This window comes from Polyodon spathula, chromosome 35 (genome assembly GCF_017654505.1).
Source record: "Polyodon spathula isolate WHYD16114869_AA chromosome 35, ASM1765450v1, whole genome shotgun sequence".
NCBI lineage: Eukaryota > Metazoa > Chordata > Actinopteri > Acipenseriformes > Polyodontidae > Polyodon > Polyodon spathula.
In genome coordinates this window covers 1,958,465-1,977,556 of record NC_054568.1, presented here as the reverse complement: position 1 = coordinate 1,977,556, position 19,092 = coordinate 1,958,465, and the positions used below count along the sequence as shown (strand labels likewise).

The following is a 19,092-nucleotide window of genomic DNA, read 5'->3' as shown; positions in this document are numbered from 1 at the left end:
GTCTGACCCCTTGAGGCAGCCTTCCTGTATTACCCACGTGTACAGAACAGCTGGATGTGCAGCTTGGCCTTATGGAATCGATAAACAGCAGTCTGTTGAGCTGGGAGTCATTGATCTTCACACCTCTCTCTGCTACATGTGGCATCCTGGTACAGGAGCAGCTCAAGTTTGATCAGGAGGGTGCTTCTGTGGTACAGGAGCAGCTCAGGTCTGATCAGGAGGGTGCTTCTGTGGTACAGGAGCAGCTCGAGTCTGATCAGGAGGGTGCTTCTCTGGTACAGGAGCAGCTCGAGTCTGATCAGGAGGGTGCTTCTCTGGTACAGGAGCAGCTCAGGTCTGATCAGGAGGGTGCTTCTTTGGTACAGGAGCAGCTCGAGTCTGATCAGGAGGGTGCTTCTCTGGTACAGGAGCAGCTCAAGTTTGATCAGGAGGGTGCTTCTCTGGTACAGGAGCAGCTCGAGTCTGATCAGGAGGGTGCTTCTCTGGTACAGGAGCAGCTCGAGTCTGATCAGGAGGGTGCTTCTCTGGTACAGGAGCAGCTCAAGTTTGATCAGGAGGGTGCTTCTCTGGTACAGGAGCAGCTCAGGTCTGATCAGGAGGGTGCTTCTCTGGTACAGGAGCAGCTCAGGTCTGATCAGGAGGGTGCTTCTCTGGTACAGGAGCAGCTCGAGTCTGCCCCCCCACCAACATCCACCAAATAAAAAGCTTTTTGACAATGAGCTCCTGTCCAAAATATATGAATTCTTAGCTGGACATTGTTGGATCAGTGGTTTTGGTTCTTGGTAAATTGGTAAATGGTGCTTTGAGTTCATCACTATTAGTTTCCATTGATTCTACTCCTATAGTGAAATTGTCAAAAACTTGGTATTCTGTCACCTTGACCTGAGTCAAAAGTCTAAGGTTGATTCCCATAATCTTTGTAAATGCTGTAGTCTACCTGTGTGACAATGACTTCCATAACCTACTCAGTTTGAGTTATGGAGCGTGAAAGATGAACCGACGGACAGCATCATTTTTAAATTCTGCACCTCACTTTGTGGGATGTAGGTAAATACCACCAAGAACACTGTGCAGTATTTCTTACATCCACTAGGGGGCAGAGCGCTACAGTGAGACAGGCTACACACTTACACTGTACCAGCTGAGAGGGAAGACATGTCTGAGAAGTTAATAAAAGCTACTGGGGTAATCACTGGAAATGAAAATGAAATGCACAGCAATTGCAAACAAGAGGGACATCCTGTGTACCAGATAGCGATACAGCATGTGAGAATTGTCTCAGGTTTAATGAACTTGAGAGGGTTAGCAGTTTTAATAGGACTGCAGTTGGGCTCAAACTAGCTTCAGATAATAAATGTTAAAACAAACTGAAAAGGGAACATAATCTACTTTCAATAATAGAGAGCAGGTGGATCTGTCACAGCTGCAGCATAACCATGCAGGTCTCCTAAATGCATCCAGTCAACTTCAACTAAAGCAGCATTCTCAAAGCAGGGGGTTAATTACACAGGGAATTGCTGCAATCAGATCTTCCTGTGACTGCAAATCTCTTCACGCAATGGTTTCATTGCATTTTGGGTAGACGTGCCTTTGTCAGTAGAATTTTATTTTAGATTAAAGAAGAAAAGAGTAGAATGGAACTGACAGCTGCAGTGCCTTGGAATCTTGCTGAAGTATTCCAACGAATTCCCTGGCGTTGCCTACAGTGTGTTCCACATGCCAGTACAGTACTGCCAAAAAGAAAGGTGGACAGCTTTCTGAACAAGAGGTCTTCCGTGCGCTCTTGATCAGGGCAAAAAAAAATTGACAACAAGTTTGTTAAAATAACTGACTGGGTTTGTTTGAAACCGTTTTAATATCACTTAAAGCCATTGCAGATAGCAACATAATTCCACCAATTGTAGACATTTTGTACTTACATGAGCTACACAGGTCTCAATTGTGCAGTTTTAAAATAAGCACGTTATTAATAACCTGATTTCTGGTGCTCCTGTAGGTAACAGGAAGCTTTCAGTCCCTCTGCCTTATTCTTGGGTTACCTGTTTGCACTCCCAGGGTAATTTCACCTCAGCAGTGTCTTCTGGATCATGTGACTGGCTGAAAGCTTGTCAGTCAATAGGGGAAGCAGCTGATTGGTTATTGACAGGAAAGAACCGAGTGAAGGGGTGGGGACAATTTCATTCTGCAGGTGAAATGACCCAGGAAGTGCAAGACAGTCTAAAAGCATGGCTTGCAAATAAAGATTTCCTTAACCTAGTGTAGTACCACTGACATGAAAGTACATAACATGTGCTTCTTTCAAAACTGCACGTTTGAGACCTCTATAGAATGGATGTGCATGACAGAGACATTTATTTTCATGTAAGTGTGTGCTAGATATAGCAGGGTTGAAAGTTAGAATCCCTGGATAATGAGACGTGGAAGGGGGCCAGGGGCTCAGTGATTTATGAAGTGGCAATTAACCTTGGCCACCTGCTATAAGACGAGCTGAGAAGCCAGTTTCTTTTTGCCTCAGGAGACGGGTGTGTGGAGAACCAGCACGGCTGCTTTGTGTTTAGAGCAGGTAACCCCATCTATAAGAACAGGGTCAGTTCAAGGGATTCCGATCCTACTCAAAGGCTGAGGTCGGGAGAATTTCCCTGCAGTGGGAGCAGCGCTCGGCCGCTGTTTAAATCAGCTTGTGTTTTGCTAGATGTGTTTGTTCAGTGTTTTATTTTCAATTTGCAGAGAAGATCCTTAGGAAGATTCATCCTAATTAGACAACCGTATTAAGTGTTTTGTATGGATGTTTTAAAGTTTTACACGTAATAAGCACAGGTCTGTTGTCAAAACTAACAACCCCGTCCACCACCCTCACCCCAACGTCGCACTTTATTTTCAGACTCGGATAATTTTCACTTTGGGGGTCAAGAAGAGTTACTTTCTCGTAGCGACCCTGGGGCAACGTCTCCGACAGCAAAAAGCTCTTCAAATCGAACTTACCATGCAATGCTTAAGCAAAGCAATGTTGGGCTTGGTTAGTACTTGGATGGGAGACCACCTGGGAATACTGAGTGCATGCTAAGCTCATACGTGTGTGTGTGTGTGTGTGTGTGTGTGTGTATATATATATATATATATATATATATATATATATATATATTCGGCTTTCGCTTTGAACTGTGTTTACTAAGTTTATATCAAATATATGTCGTTTACTTAAGCCGAATGTGAGTACGGTCCCGCCAAAATTTATATAGTCAGACTATATAGTATACGATACAGAGATATGTACAGTACATGTCTGCAGTTGTACACACAACGTTATTACAGAATTGTGCCTTAACACGGCCTTATGTTCAATGTATATATATATATAGTGTGGTTTGTGAAACACGTCCGTTATAAAGAGCGACAATGACGCCCCCTCGCGGACACTGAAGGTGACGGAAATGCGCGTTCACGGTTCCATCGGGGCCGCGCCGTGTGCAGGCTGGCGACGCAGGCGCAGAGTGAGCGGGGCTCGGCGTCTTGCAGGAGAGAGGAGGCGAGCATGGCTCTGCATGGCTCTGCAGGGAGCAGGCGTGTGCGTTGCAGATCACACTGTAGTCATGTTTAGCTGCGGGAATCGGAATTCTGTACAGCGCAATTGAGCCACACCACACCGATTTACACATGTTATGACTGTGGGAAACGGAACAGGTAAGAACTGAGAAATCGGAGCTCTTTTAAACTTGGTAAATGTAGCTTTTTAACTGATAGTAGCACAGCCAGTGTAATTACTAGTTACAGTAGCGCTTGTTCACCTATGAATATGTTTTGGGATCGGACGTGTCTTTCACGAAAAGATTAATACAAAGTCAGGGCGTGTTTGCGTAATCGTTTGTTTGTAGTCCTCTTTTTCTTACTTTCATTCGATTTAAATTGTCGGTTCTTTTTATGTGTGTGTGTGTTTTTTTTTTAAATTATTATTATTACAATATATAAGCCCTTCCTGATCTGTTTGATCACAGTGCGCAGACTCGGACTTTGCAGGGCACTGTGGGGTTTTGAGTTTTCCAAAGGCAGGTGGAACATTGCGTTCAATTAGCCGAGCCCCCTAATAACACTACAAGGAGTCCCAGTGGTCGTGGCATTGGCTTGCCATATGTTATTTCAATCGGCGATGTAAATAACAACTTGTAGGATCGCAGTGGGATTGTGCCCAGCTGGAGAGCAGTTTGCTGACTATCACCTCGTGTTCGAGAAAGTTGTGCATTCACCCCTGGAGACGCCAGGAACACTTTTTAGATGGAATTAACACAGATTATTACAGTATATGCTGATCTTACAACACAGTGCATGCTGTGAATTTTAAAGACTTTAAATTGCATGCATTGGAAATAAAATATAAAAAAATCTTGTGAAATTATGTCGTAATTTAGTGGTAAGGGCGAGTCTTTACGAATATTACAGCTCTGTCCACAGCTGTTAAACGTGTAATAAACGTACCAGGCTTTTTCTAACAGTGTTTACATGTGCCATGGGAAAATTGTCTTTTTTTTTCCTGCTTAATTTCTCGTTGCATACCGGTGTGTTTATTTGTTTTCAGTTTGTTTGGGGGTAAATCTGGTCTGTATTTTGTCCTAAACAAACGATGCAGCTACATTTTCTTTTGAGTCTACAGTATAAGACATTTTAACAGAACTGAAACGGTATATATAAATATAAATTGTATTTAAGCACGTATTCAAATGATTGTCACAGGTTGTGACAATTCCATAATAATAATTTAAAAAATGCAACCTTTAAAAGAGTTCCTTAATTTGTTTGCGTTCCGTATTTGCGCTCCCGTGGAGTTGGGAATGACTCTCACGTGTTGTGCTGCTATTTTATGGCTGTGGCTATCCCTTCATTTCCTGTTGGAAACCTGTGTGCACGGAGCTGGAACTGCCTTTCAGTACACAAACGGGACATCCAACAAGCTATAAATAACTCTGAAATAGCGAGTGAACGAGGGGGGGGGGGGGGGTTGCGTCAGGTCGCTGATGGGTATTAAGGGGTGTTGCGTTTAATTGCAGGTGAAACATGTTTGGAGTTTTGGCAGCCACATATCCCATAGAACTCCTCGAATAAAGTCTAAATAGATGATTATAAAATGAAAGTCTATGAGCCTGTGCTGCAGGTTGCATGGAAAAGACATGAATGTTTCCAGTTATGTTTAAACCTTCAGACAAACTTTTATGACTCCTAATGTGTGCTTTGTAGGTAGAATCAGACTGAGCCACTTGAAAATATGGACTGATTTATTTCAAAATGAATAAATCATTTTGTTTTCAAGAAGGTCCCAGATGGCACTTAAAAGTACAACAAATATGATGCAAATAGACACATAATAGCCAGCAGAACTCTTATTAAAAAATGCCAACGTTAGAAATTTGTATGTTGCCACATACGATAGGGCACGTGTGCCTGCCTCTAATTCAAGTACCAGATTCGATTGTTATAACTTGCATTACATTCCAGAGTTTGCAGCTGTATTGGGAGTGGGGCTCAAGTTTCTCTCTCTTTTGAGACAGAACGGTTTATGAAAGGTGAAAAGCAGTTTTTTTAACACATGCAATGTTTACTGTAAATGGAATCTGTTGGTTTAGGATTGAGCATATATATAGATATATACTGTAAATAATCTAATATATATATATATATATATATATATATATATATATATATATATATATACTGATTTCATTACCATAATGAGCAAGCCCCTGGCTAAACAGTGAAGTCTTGGAGTATGAATGATGGGGTATTTCAAGAAAGGTCGCTAACACAAGGGGAAATGCAGATGGCTTTTACTGCAGTTTAATTATAACTTTGAGTCCATATCTAAAGCAGTGTTAGCCAGCACCAGTGATTAGGTGTTCACTAGTGGTGTCACAATTCACATATCGATGAATCGTGATACCGTCTTTGCAGTATAGATCATATCATAATTGAGGTGTGTGTGGTGGTTGTCATGATACAAGAGCACCACTCATTGTAGTTCATTGAAGGCTCTTGAATGAAGGCTGTTTTATAGTTTTGTATGCATCATACAAGTAGGCCATCAGAGCTATCGCTATACAAATTGTATTGCAACATTCCAGTCCTAGTGTTAACATACACATATTATAATCCTGTCCTTGGTGCTGGCTGCATGCTTCAGTTAGGTCTGCTAACTGTTCACTGATCCTTTACACACAACTCGTTCAGTATGCCATTAAATTGCTTTGTTTATTTTACTACATCCTGTATTGGTTCCTAAATAGAGGGATCTACTGTAGACGTGCACACTTTCTAAATGTTAGTTTTACCATTGTGTTTGTGCCTAGGTTGAAGTTTTAGTGTGTTTTTTTAAAATGTTTTTTTCCCTTAAAGTTCACCCCAGTAAGTTGCACTGTAGTTTTGCAGTTGTCCCTTGATTATACTATGCATTTCCCACAATGCACCCTGTTTTGCCATGTTTTTTTTTTTAAATGTACTTTACCATACTGCTGGGCTTTACAGTGCATGTGCTTTCCCATGCCTTCACTGTGCTTTGTTACACTTTGCCTTGCTTTTACTGGGGTAACCGTTTATAAGGGGTTTGTTGTAGTTAGCATTCAATGTGGAAAGCCTAGTTTGTGATATTCATATTGATAATTTAGTTTTAGAAATGTGTGTCTGTGTTTAGCATCATTGTCCAACACTGCAATGCTGGGAACGTTTCTATAAAGGTATGCTAATAATGGGCAGGTGTATCTTGTTAGCGGCACCTCCTAATGAAAGGGAAGGTTCAGTAAGACGCTATTCTGCAGCAGTGCCTGCGGACATGGCAGGAAGACGTTGGCGCGCTGGCACGCTCACTTGCCTGGAAGAAATGCTGGCTCTGAGCGAACGACAGCTGGGTAGCAGGGAGCACCGAAAGGCAGGCGGTGGGGTTATTTACAGAGTTGGGGGCAGGAGAGCCTGTCAGATAACAGCCTAACCGATTCCCTTCATGTGGAGAGGAGCTGTGCAATGCTGAGAGAGAGAGAGGGGAAGAGAGGGTGCTGATAGATTCATTGCTGTCTGTAGCCCCTGTCAGCCTCCCCATTAAGGGAACAGATTGGAGCCAGGTGCTGTGCTGTAGCCGGCTTCTCTGTGAGAAGAGGGCCTGTGCCCACCTTGGAGATGGTGGGGGCGGAGTCATACTGAGAACATGAGGGGCCGCAGTCACACTGAGAACACGAGGGGGCGGAGTCACACAGGAGGTGGAGTCACACTGGACACGAGGAGGCGGAGTCACACAGAACGTGAGGAGGCAGAGTCACAGAGGAGGTGGAGTCACAGAGGACATGAGGAGGCGGAGTCACACAGAGAACACAATGCCTCGGTCGTCCTTCACAGCAGCTACAGCACATGGTCACATTCTCTGATGCCACAGGGTGTCATGTAGTGCAGGAGGATCGGGTTAGATTCAGTTTAGTAATTTTGAAACTGAAAAATTGAGCACGTTTTGAATGTTGCTCACCACCCATAAGCTCCCAATCTATGTTTAATTGTTTCCTATTTAGATTGTGATGACTTGTAATCTGTTGTTAGAAGGGTTTGTGGCTTTGTCAGGTCTGTGTGTGCACTGCATAGATACTGCTGTATCTACACACATTGGTCTGATCTGCGCCAGAGCAGGCATTGTTCACCTGGCATATGATATGCTGTTGAATCAACAGTGCTTACTAACTTAGCAGCATTGGTGGAATTCCTCTTTAGAGTTGAGCTTTCATGTCTACTCCGTGCATCGTTTCATGTTCCAGGTCACCTGCTAGAAAACGGATGGGTTTCCTCTCCAGGAACTGACTTACTCATTTTAAACAACACTGGTGAAGGAAGCACTCAGCGAGTTGAGAGGCAGGCTGTCTGAATGACCTGATCCAAGCTGTGTTAGGAGACTGGAGCCTCTGCCCTCCCATGCAGATCTGACAGGTTACTTAACACTGCACAGCTTCGCAGCATGAGCGCGAGAAGCAGAGCAGGAAGGATAGATTCTGTTTCATTTCCCAAACGGTTCAACTTCAGGGTTAAATGCATTAAATAGCGGTGTTTGAAGCTCCTCAGTAGAGTGGCTTTACTAAGAGCTTTATTATTTACTAGAGCAGATACTGCATGTCCTTATAATAATTGAATTGGAAACAGTCATTCCAACAGTAGTACAGTATTGCACCTTTTAATTAGTTCTTACCTTCTGTGAGGATTAACTCGAAGAGTGACATGTTACTCCACACTGATTCCCATGTGAAAGTGTTAGGTGTAAATATTTAAGCTAAATATTGACTTTGTCATCAAAAGGGGCCGTTCCAGTTCAATAAACTGCATTCTGTTCTGTACCACTGGTTTCCGTACAGTAGATTCTTCAAAGATCAACACTTCTGCATTTCTCTGCATGTCCTCATTTGCACCAGTGCTCAAACCTGTGTTTTACGACCTTCCATTAAAGCTACGGTGCCTTTTTAAAAATCTCATCTCTGCGATGACTGTATCAGAAAGCTGTTTTACAGGTCATTTGATTCTGTACCGGCCTTACTTACTTTTTAATTGTATTTATGGTATTGTTTTCCAGCTAATTGATATTTAGTTTACGTTTTAAATATTAAAGCCTTGCCAGTCTCTGTAGAATTCTGTGGAGAGATTGAGGGGTGTGATTACTATGTTGGCAGTTAGAAACCATCTGAATAGCAGTAATGCTTAAGCCTGGGTACAAAGGTTTTGCCACACAGGGAATGCAGTAGAGGGATTCACTGGGTCACACCTCCAGGACGATGACATGTTCAGAGTACAGTAGCACTAATAGTGAGACAGTGCATAAACATCACCTGCAGTAGAAACGGCTCGGTTCAGGTTGGCGCTCTGAATGTAATGTGCAGCAGTTTGAAAAGCAGGACCACCTACAGGGAGAGTGGCTATGACATCACAGCGCAGTGACATCAGCATCTAGATTGGTATCTGTGCGGGCTTCAACACACTCCTGCGCCATTTTCTTTCTGTTTGTCTTTCCAGAGCACACGACTCCCTCCTGAACATGTCTCGCATCTCGATGGCTCAGCTGCAGGCTCTGTTGTAAAAACAGAAAGATTGATAAATAGTCTGGCTACCCTTTAAGCAGACTGACACAATCGCCTTTAACGTTTCACATGGTGGTTGCTGCAGCTGAGGTGGGAAGTTTACGCAGTGCTGTCCTTTTGAATTGACTGCAAAAAAAAAAAAATACAGCAAGGAGTTCGTTGTATCGCTGTGAAGTCTAAAATGGGTAAGAAAAAAAACATGGGTTTGATTGTTGGTGCCCAGACCGTGCTTGTGTTTTGTGAGAAGCAGTAGGTGTTTGGCAACAGTTTGTTGGCTTGGGCGCTGTTTGAAATTGGGACTCATTCAACCTGAAAGCATAACCATCTGCTAGTGTGTGTGTGTTATTATTTTTTATTTATTTAAAGCCACTTTTTTTTCTAATGAAAACCGTTTCAGTAAAAAAAAAAAAAAAAAAAAAAGAAAACTGGGTTGTTTTTGACAGCGACTTTTTAAGTAGTTACTTTTAAATTATTTGGGGTATTCTCAGAGTAAGCAGAAATCAAACAGGAGCCCTGTTTTCTCAGACAAACATGATTTCAAAAGGCAGTTTACCGCGGTTTGCTTTGGAACTGTTTTTTCTTTTGTTTTGCTATAACACTCAAAGCTTTTCTCCCGAGCTAAATTAACACAATCTTTTCCTAAAAAGAAAATACAAAGTAGATATGTAACGGAGATTCGCAAGAGGATGATGGGAAATGTAGTTCCGAGAGGTCCATGCGGGTACATGGGAAGCCATCTTGAGGCAGGGAATGCAATTTTTAAAAGTTTAAAAAAGTGGTCAAAATTTTAAAAAAAATTTAAAACACCACACACCTTACTTAAGCAGTTGTAGCAACACATGGGAACATTTTACACAATAAAATGAAAAGGTCCTTATGTATCCTTTAAGACCTTCTAAGGCTCCTTCTGTGCTTTGTTTTAAAAACAGGGTGCAAACTTGGTGGTCAATTAATACTGTATTATTTGGTGGGGGAATGGACACCATATTGGCCAACACTATACCAAGGGAGCTTCAGATTGGAATTCTGTTCTGTTTTTCAGCACAGTGCCAGCTTCCATGGCCGTTCTCTCCGTTATTATTGTTTGCCCTTTTGATTTGATTGAAGCGGTTTGGAGCATGTGTCTCATTCCTACCTCAGGTGTTTTGTGTGGCCCAGGCTCTCCCAGGCATATCAAGCAGATGCTGCAGTCTGACTCATCCATGCTTTCTGCTGTGCACACTGCCTCAAGATGACACAGTGCAACCAAAGGAAAGAGTATAAGGGAAGCTGCTAACTAGGGAGGAAGTCTCAGTGGATGGGACTGATTTCATGTGCTCCAGACCCCCTGCATTGCGTTACCTTTGCTGTGTCCTGTGCTGTCTGTATTGCAGGGTTATATTGTTAAACATTTTGGAGGCTCTTGATGTTTTTAATCAAACTGGGGAATACATTTCTCTGATAAAGATCGCAGTGTGTCCAGATCACGCTCTCTCCTGCAGCAAAGCTGGTTTTCCATTCCCACAATACGCCAGTCATTTCATTCAGCAGCATTGTTGCAGGAGGGAGCGTGAAGTGGATACACTACGAGGGTTACAATCTCTATCTCCGAGCGAAGTTGAAAGAAAAGTAATGCCCAAGTTGATTTGGTACAACTGTAAAATACATTTTGGTTTTGGTGAAAAGCATATTGCTGCAATATGGACAACACAGGATAGAGCAAAGGTGCAGTAATGTTTCTTGCAAACACTGCAGGAGGGTCTGGAGCACTTGATATTCGTGATTGTGGGGATCATTTTTAGCTGGACTTGCAGAGAATATTGTTTTGCACACCAGGGAGAAGCAGGGATTCAAACACATGTCAGAAGTAAACTGGGAACAGCAGATATGGAGGTTTTCTGGGTGGCTTTTCTTTTCATTCTGTGAAAACCTAAATGCCGAGTCTGACGCATTTAACTGACTGGGGGGAAAAAATGAAGCGGGCTTGTGCTCTGCTTTGTGAGAGAGCAATTTAATTTCAAAAACCTATTTAGAAAGACAGTCAAGATGGATTGCATTTTCCCATTGGTGCTGTTTTCAATTTAGAGGCTTTCTTGAGTGTGGGGAGTTGTTTACTCCAGCAGAGGCTGTAGCTGAAGCAGCTCTGAACACAGAGCAATGCAAATATAGTGAAGCTGTCTGCTTGAGAACAAGAATTCCAATCGTGATCGGTGCCCTTATGTAAAAAATATCCCAGAAGTAAGAAATACCTTACTTTTACCCTTTGATTAACTACAACACTGTGGATGACATACAGTAGTCACGGTTAAAAAGACTTGTGTGTATTTCAGGTTGTTATTGTTATTAATAACCCCTTTCATTTTAATTCTCCTTTTACATTCCACATAACAAAAACTAGGATTGCAACATAGCAAAAAAGCAAAACAAAACGTTGATCGCTGTACAAGACATTTATTTTGCAAGTTGGGCCAGTGTTGAAAAACGTGAAACATTGTGCCTACTCCTGTCTAGCAGCAGACAGAACCGGGCCCTGATTGACTCGCTCATGAACTGTACCGGCAACTTCATATGTCTGGGCAGCTAGCGTGTGCTCAACCTAGTTTGGACTCTAAAATGTTTTTTTTTCACAGCCAGAAGTAAATACGTGTCACACAGTTTTGTATCTGGTGAAGCCCTTACCCAGTTGTCATGAAACCTGGTATTAACAGTCATTAGCTTAATTTATTGAGAATGTCAGATTCTGGGGATGGATGTAGGTGTTTGTTGGTCTGTTCATCCAGGAATTGCTTATTAAATTGCAAATATTTTGTTGGCAGTTTTTCTTCCATACTATACTGTTGCTGATACACGTCAGCTTTTTGATTTATACTGTTTTGAGTGATCATGGCTGCTTGTATGGGTGTGGTGAGAGTGGTGATCATGACTGCTTGTACGGGTGTGGTGAGAGTGGTGATCATGGCTGCTTGTATGGGTGTGGTGAGAGTGGTGATCATGACTGCTTGTATGGGTGTGGTGAGAGTGGTGATCGTGACTGCTTGTATGGGTGTGGTGAGAGTGGTGATCGTGACTGCTTGTACGGGTGTGGTGAGAGTGGTGATTGTGGCTGCTTGTATGGTGAGAGTGGTGATCATGGCTGCTTGTATGGGTATGGTGAGAGTGGTGATCACGGCTGCTTGTATGGTGAGAGTGGTGATCATGGCTGCTTGTATGGTGAGAGTGGTGATGGCTGCTTGTAGGTGTGGTGATCATGGCTGCTTGTATGGGTGTGGTGAGAGTGGTGATCATGGCTGCTTGTATGGGTGTGGTGAGAGTGGTGTTCATGGCTGCTTGTATGGTGAGAGTGGTGATCATGGCTGCTTGTATGGGTGTGGTGAGAGTGGTGATCATGGCTGCTTGTATGTATGGTGAGAGTGGTGATCATGGCTGCTTGTATGGGTATGGTGAGAGTGGTGATCATGGCTGCTTGTATGGGTATGGTGAGAGTGGTGATCATGGCTGCTTGTATGGGTATGGTGAGAGTGGTGATCATGGCTGCTTGTATGGTGAGAGTGGTGATCATGGCTGCTTGTATGGGTATGGTGAGAGTGGTGATCGTGGCTGCTTGTATGGGTGTGGTGAGAGTGGTGATCGTGACTGCTTGTATGGGTGTGGTGAGAGTGGTGATTGTGACTGCTTGTATGGTGAGAGTGGTGTTCATGGTTGCTTGTACGGGTGTGGTGAGAGTGGTGATCGTGACTGCTTGTACGGTGTGGTGAGAGTGGTGATCGTGGCTGCTTGTACGGGTGTGGTGAGAGTGGTGATCGTGACTGCTTGTACGGGTGTGGTGAGAGTGGTGATCGTGGCTGCTTGTATGGGTGTGGTGAGAGTGGTGATCGTGGCTGCTTGTATGGGTGTGGTGAGAGTGGTGATCGTGGCTGCTTGTATGGGTGTGGTGAGAGTGGTGATCGCGACTGCTTGTATGGGTGTGGTGAGAGTGGTGATCGCGGCTGCTTGTATGGGTGTGGTGAGAGTGGTGATCGTGGCTGCTTGTATGGGTATGGTGAGAGTGGTGATCGTGGCTGCTTGTATGGGTATGGTGAGAGTGGTGATTGTGGCTGCTTGTATGGGTATGGTGAGAGTGGTGTTCATGGCTGCTTGTATGGGTATGGTGAGCGTGGTGATCATGGCTGCTTGTATGGTGAGAGTGGTGATCGTGACTGGTTGTATGGGTGTGGTGAGAGTGGTGATTGTGACTGCTTGTATGGTGAGAGTGGTGTTCATGGCTGCTTGTATGGTGAGAGTGGTGATCGTGACTGCTTGTATGGGTGTGGTGAGAGTGGTGATTGTGGCTGTATGGTGGTGAGAGTGGTGATCGTGACTGCTTGTATGGGTGTGGTGAGAGTGGTGATTGTGACTGCTTGTATGGTGAGAGTGGTGTTCATGGCTGCTTGTATGGTGAGAGTGGTGATCGTGACTGCTTGTATGGGTGTGGTGAGAGTGGTGTTCATGGCTGCTTGTATGGTGAGAGTGGTGATCGTGACTGCTTGTATGGGTGTGGTGAGAGTGGTGATTGTGACTGTATGGTGAGAGTGGTGATCGTGACTGCTTGTATGGGTGTGGTGAGAGTGGTGATTGTGACTGCTTGTATGGTGAGAGTGGTGTTCATGGCTGCTTGTATGGTGAGAGTGGTGATCGTGACTGCTTGTATGGGTGTTGTGAGAGTGGTGATTGTGACTGCTTGTATGGTGAGAGTGGTGATCGTGACTGCTTGTATGGGTGTGGTGAGAGTGATGATTGTGACTGCTTGTGTGGTGAGAGTGGTGTTCATGGCTGCTTGTATGGTGAGAGTGGTGATCGTGACTGCTTGTATGGGTGTGGTGAGAGTGGTGATTGTGACTGCTTGTATGGTGAGAGTGGTGATCGTGACTGCTTGTATGGGTGTGGTGAGAGTGGTGTTCATGGCTGCTTGTATGGTGAGAGTGGTGATCGTGACTGCTTGTATGGGTGTGGTGAGAGTGATGATTGTGACTGCTTGTGTGGTGAGAGTGGTGTTCATGGCTGCTTGTATGGTGAGAGTCGTGATCGTGACTGCTTGTATGGGTATGGTGAGAGTGGTGTTCATGGCTGCTTGTATGGTGAGAGTGGTGATCGTGACTGCTTGTATGGGTGTGGTGAGAGTGGTGATTATGGACTATTAGGCCGCTGATTCCGCCTGCTAACGGGTGAAGAACCAGCTGCCGCCCCCTGACAGAGGCACTGATCTGGCGATGCCAGGTCAGCAGGGTGGACCCTGATGAAGTCACTCCACCCTCAAGGGTGTCTGCATGCATTAAGGTGGAAGTTGAGGAGGTGGAGGGTACTATTATAACTAGGATTGTGAGGGCAATGCTCAGGTGAGTTTAGCTGCGATTTATATAACATGCGAGGAAGTGATCTGATGAGAGCAATCGTTCAGTAATGCCTCCCCCGAATTTCAGCCTAAGCTTTTAACAGCAATTTATACAACACTGTGCAGGCGAAATCATTGAACAATATGTATCCAAAGACACTTTACTGGATAGTGCTGGGACGAACAAGCGTGAATATTCTTTTAAAATATAAACGAATATTCCAATATTGTGACTTAGCTGGAAGAGGAAGTTTAATTCATACCCTATCACAGTACAGAAATATCCTGAGTAAAATAATGCTGGCACCTCACTAAAATACCTATTAGGAAAGGAGAGTGCAGTATAATGCGTGTTGTTTGAACTAGCTGGAAAGCAATCGTTTGCACCATATTACAGCAAACAAAGTAAACGTGGGCCCCACGTTTTACCCGTTTAAGAAAGGAAGCCCTCTTCTGTATAGTAGAATGTGTTTTATTTATTGTCAGTGTCATGTATGCATTGGATTGCATGGTATCTTTCTGATTCAGTCATGTATACATGTTGCTGTGTGAACAAATACAAGCATTTTCACCACCAGGTACATTTCAGGCAGAGTTTGTACAGTATTGAATGTTTGTCCCAGTGTATACTGGAAGCAGTGTTCGGAGTGAAATCCATGTGATTCACGCCATCTGTCACTGGCAGGACTTCTGCCAGTGACCAGAATTCTGCTTTCATTAAAGTGATGAATGTGAAGTTCTGTGGGCAGGTAGCTGGCGCAGTTTGTGAAGGACTAGGGGGTGTGGGCTCAGGTCTGGCACTGCACTGGGGGCAGACTAAGCTGCACCCTCAGCAACTTTCCTCAGCGCCAGCATTCATCACGAACACAAAATGTATGTAAACCCAGAATGCAAAGCTTCCTCTTTAATTCAGAGGAGAAGGCTTTCAGAGTTTGTGTTATGGTAATTTGCACGACTCAACCAGTAATGAATATGCTTGTTCTTGTAACCAGCTCACAGTACAAGCCCCATGCCTCTCTGAAACCCTGCCTGGCTTTCTCAGCCTGATTGGGGCTGCGAGTCTACACCGTGTACGGCAGGGTTATGTAATGCCGGTGGTACAGTAGGGGGCTGTGTCTCTCTCTGTAGTCTGCTTGTGCTCTCAGGGAAAGAATGAGATTCAGCCAGGAAGCACAGCACCATGTGATTGCCACGGCTCTCTAGGCATGTTTCCATAGTCGCTGGCTGCTGTGTCATTCACAAAGTACTAGTCATTGAAGGAAATCATCACTTCTGTATTTTCACAACCTGATACCCGTTCAGACTGGAAGTTTAACCCTGTATTGCCAACTGCACAGTCCAGGTAGCAGACAGAAGTAAGCAGATGTTTCCTTGTTTCCTTTTTCCCATTTTCTTCATCATCGTGGGTCCTTTTGGGGTTTTATCTAATTTTTCCCGACTAATCCAGGTACTAATTGTCAGAGGTGTTCTCAGAAATGCCCTACAGGCATATCAGACAGGTAGTAATCAACTATAATCGATGCGTTGCGTGCTGTGTTCTTCATCGTCAAGAAGAAAAAATAGCATGAATGTAATCAATCAACAAATGTTTAATTGAGGCTTGCAAAATATAAACAGTGACGATCGATCGATTAATCAATACCTGTTGCTTGCTGGAGGATGTACAGCATACACCCAGCTGTTCTAGTATAGTCCCTGTGTGTCTGAGTTTTATTGTGATGGAATGGTTAGGGCATGGATGGATTTTGCTCCTCTTTCTGATATTTTATTGCAAACAGCCTGCAAACTGTGCCACCTTACTTGCAAGTTACCCATTCACATTGGAGACCAGAGGGGGCGTGTTAGGGTTACCCCCCCCCCCCCCCCATGTTTCTATCACTTTTATAGTAAACCGCTTGGGGCGAGTTTGCAGGCATCTACACGATGCAGTAAGGGATCTCAAATCTGGTACGTCACTGAGTTCTGCATCAGTTCAGAGATCTCAAATCTGTGACGTCAGTGAGTGCAGTATTGGTTCAGAGATCTCAAATCTGGTACGTCAGTGAGTGCAGTATCAGTTCAGAGATCTCAAATCTGGTACGTCAGTGAGTGCAGTACCAGTTCAGAGATCTCAAATCTGGTACGTCAGTGAGTGCAGTACCAGTTCAGAGATCTCAAATCTGGTAAGTCAGCGAGTTCTGCATCAGTTCAGAGATCTCAAATCTGGTACGTCAGCGAGTTCTGCATCAGTTCAGAGATCTCAAACCTGTGACGTCAGTGAATGTAGTATCAGTTCAACCTCCGGCTCGCAACACAACCACACAGCTTTTAATGTTCATTGTTTGAGAGGCTCAAAATTAAATGGGGAGGGGGAGGTCTTGAAAAACCCAACCATGAAAAATGAAGTGAGGAATAGTACAGTAATTGCACTAAAATGTAAAGAATCTCTGAATTGGAAGGCTTGCATTTCTTATCTCTGTGCCTGAAGTCATGGTTATTGGTACAAATCAGTCTTTGCTTTCGAATCTTCAAGCCAACATGTCGGGCCTGTAGTTTGAGATTCTCTTCAGTGCCTCAGGGCTTCCTGCTAACTCTTAGGAACACAGTGCAGTGTGATGCAGGGCCTGATCCAGTGCGCTGGCTGCTGTAGTGTTTGTCTGGCCTGGTCTTGTTAAACAAGAATAGCACGTTTTATTTTGGGAGACTGTAATTATGTGGTAGGGAAATCATCTGAAAGGACATTTTCGTCAATACCATATTTTCTGAATGAGTCACCACTACTTGGTGACTCAGCAGCTGAGCGACTCCCTTTTGTAACATGTTGGAACATACGATGCAACGATTCTGACTTTCTCAAACCGAAAACCACCCGATACCCATCACCAGAACACAACCAGACTCATCGAAACACAGATGTACATACTGATTCAGTGTTGGGAATTATTAATTCTGCTTCTTTGGTTAGAAGTCAATGTCAGGTTAATCGGTTCAATTCTATCTGTGCTATAAATTGTGTGAAGGGTCTGTTTGCTGTTAGAAGTCATCTCGCGCAGTTTGGGTGACAGCAAAGTGAATCTCAATAAGATTTCTGTTATAATAAGAGAACCCCACACACTGCGTATGAAATATTTATAAATCGCAGAAAAAAAACAGTTTGCACAGTGGAACTTCTACGAAACATAAACGTGTGTGCGTGTGTTTTTTTAATATGTTCTGTAACATCGATCCGCAAGATTATACAGTGGGATTTTGAAAAATTCTTAACTGTTGGTTTGTCGTTTGTAATTTCTAATTCGTTGTGTGCTACCGCAGTCCAACGTTCAAAAGGGACTCGATATTACACGAGACTACTTTCGTCATCTTCTCTTCTGATAAGCGTACACTGCAGGGCTTAGTTTCTGCTTCCTCTTTCTTGGTAAGCATTGTGACCTGCTCTGAAAGCAGAAGAGCCTTTAGCAGTACACCAGAACCAAACTGAGACTGCAAAGATATTGTTTCCATCAGCAAGCGTATAACAAATGAAGGACCGTCCGCTTGTGTTTGCAGAACGATGCCTGCTTAAGATACAATAATACTTGCTTTGGTAATCTGCCTATGGATTTTTAAAGGAAGGAAGCTGCAAAGTTAGTCGGGCGACAGGTTTGTTACTAACTTTAGATTTGTTTCAATTACTTCCTCCAATTGTTTGTCAACTTCGGTATTTTAATAAGCTGTTGGGACAGATTGCATCTTGATCTACTAGTTTCCTCTATTGACGGCTCTTGGCACAGCAGTTTCATACATCTGCCTCCACTGGTAAGCGTTCTTTTAATTCTCTGTTCTCGTGTGGAATGGGCAGGTTGCTCTGACCCTTCGGAGTAAAGTAGGTTAAACCACAGAAGGAAATCGCACAACCCAGGACCAGCAGGAAGTCAAGTGGAGACAGACAGGACAGGAGACCCACAGAAGTGGTGAGGAATGGGCTTCCAAGCCACAATGCTGATGCTGAATCAATGACTTCCTTTAAGACTTCCTGAGTTGACTACGTTTTTGGATCAGTCCTCTATAAAGAAGCCGACGAGCATTGATCAAATGGGCTTGTGCTAGTTCTTTAATTGTCACAATCTGACACCTTGACAGACAGCTGGGGGCAGGATTGAATGGCAGAGAGGGGTGGCTGTTCAGGTGAGGATTGTTCAGATGCATCGTGGGGGATCGTTGACATTTGTCCCTCACTCTATATGATCACTAGAATTCTCTTAAAATGCTCCACAACTGAGCTCTTGATGACAAGATCATAGTCTAGTTTATACCCATCGCCCTGTCGCAGCAAGCCTGGGCAAGTCACCTTTCTGCTGGGGGGATAATTCCTGCTTTGCTTTGATGCCGAATAGTTCTTTTTAGCCTGTTGCTGAATTAAATGCCATAAAATGTGACATGCTGTCCACTGTCTGCACAGCCTTCACAAAAGCACATTCACAAAAAGCACGTTCAGTGACCTTGGGGCTGGATCTGTTTTCAAATCAGCGGGCTTACACAATCAGACTTCATTTTGTATTGAATCCTAATTAGTTTTGATGTCTCCTCACCACAGCCTTTCACTGTTTCCATTTGTGTGCTACTCTATCGGGAAGCAGCAGGCGTTGACGCCCCAGTTTGTTTATTCCCCAGTGATGATGCATTGTAAGTAGTGCTGGGATGAACACA

General features: G+C 43.8%; 1 protein-coding gene across 3 annotated transcripts in view; it reads left to right on the top strand.

Annotated features, from left to right (window-relative positions):
- Window positions 1-3,515: 3,515 nt before the first annotated feature.
- LOC121303802 (signal-induced proliferation-associated 1-like protein 3) overlaps window positions 3,516-19,092 on the top strand; it is a 99,170-nt gene continuing 83,593 nt past the window's right edge. For all 3 annotated transcript variants that reach the window (XM_041234597.1, XM_041234598.1, XM_041234596.1), the window contains exon 1: window positions 3,516-3,681. The gene's annotated coding sequence lies outside the window, so the exon portion shown is untranslated. The remainder of the gene's footprint in view (window positions 3,682-19,092) is intronic.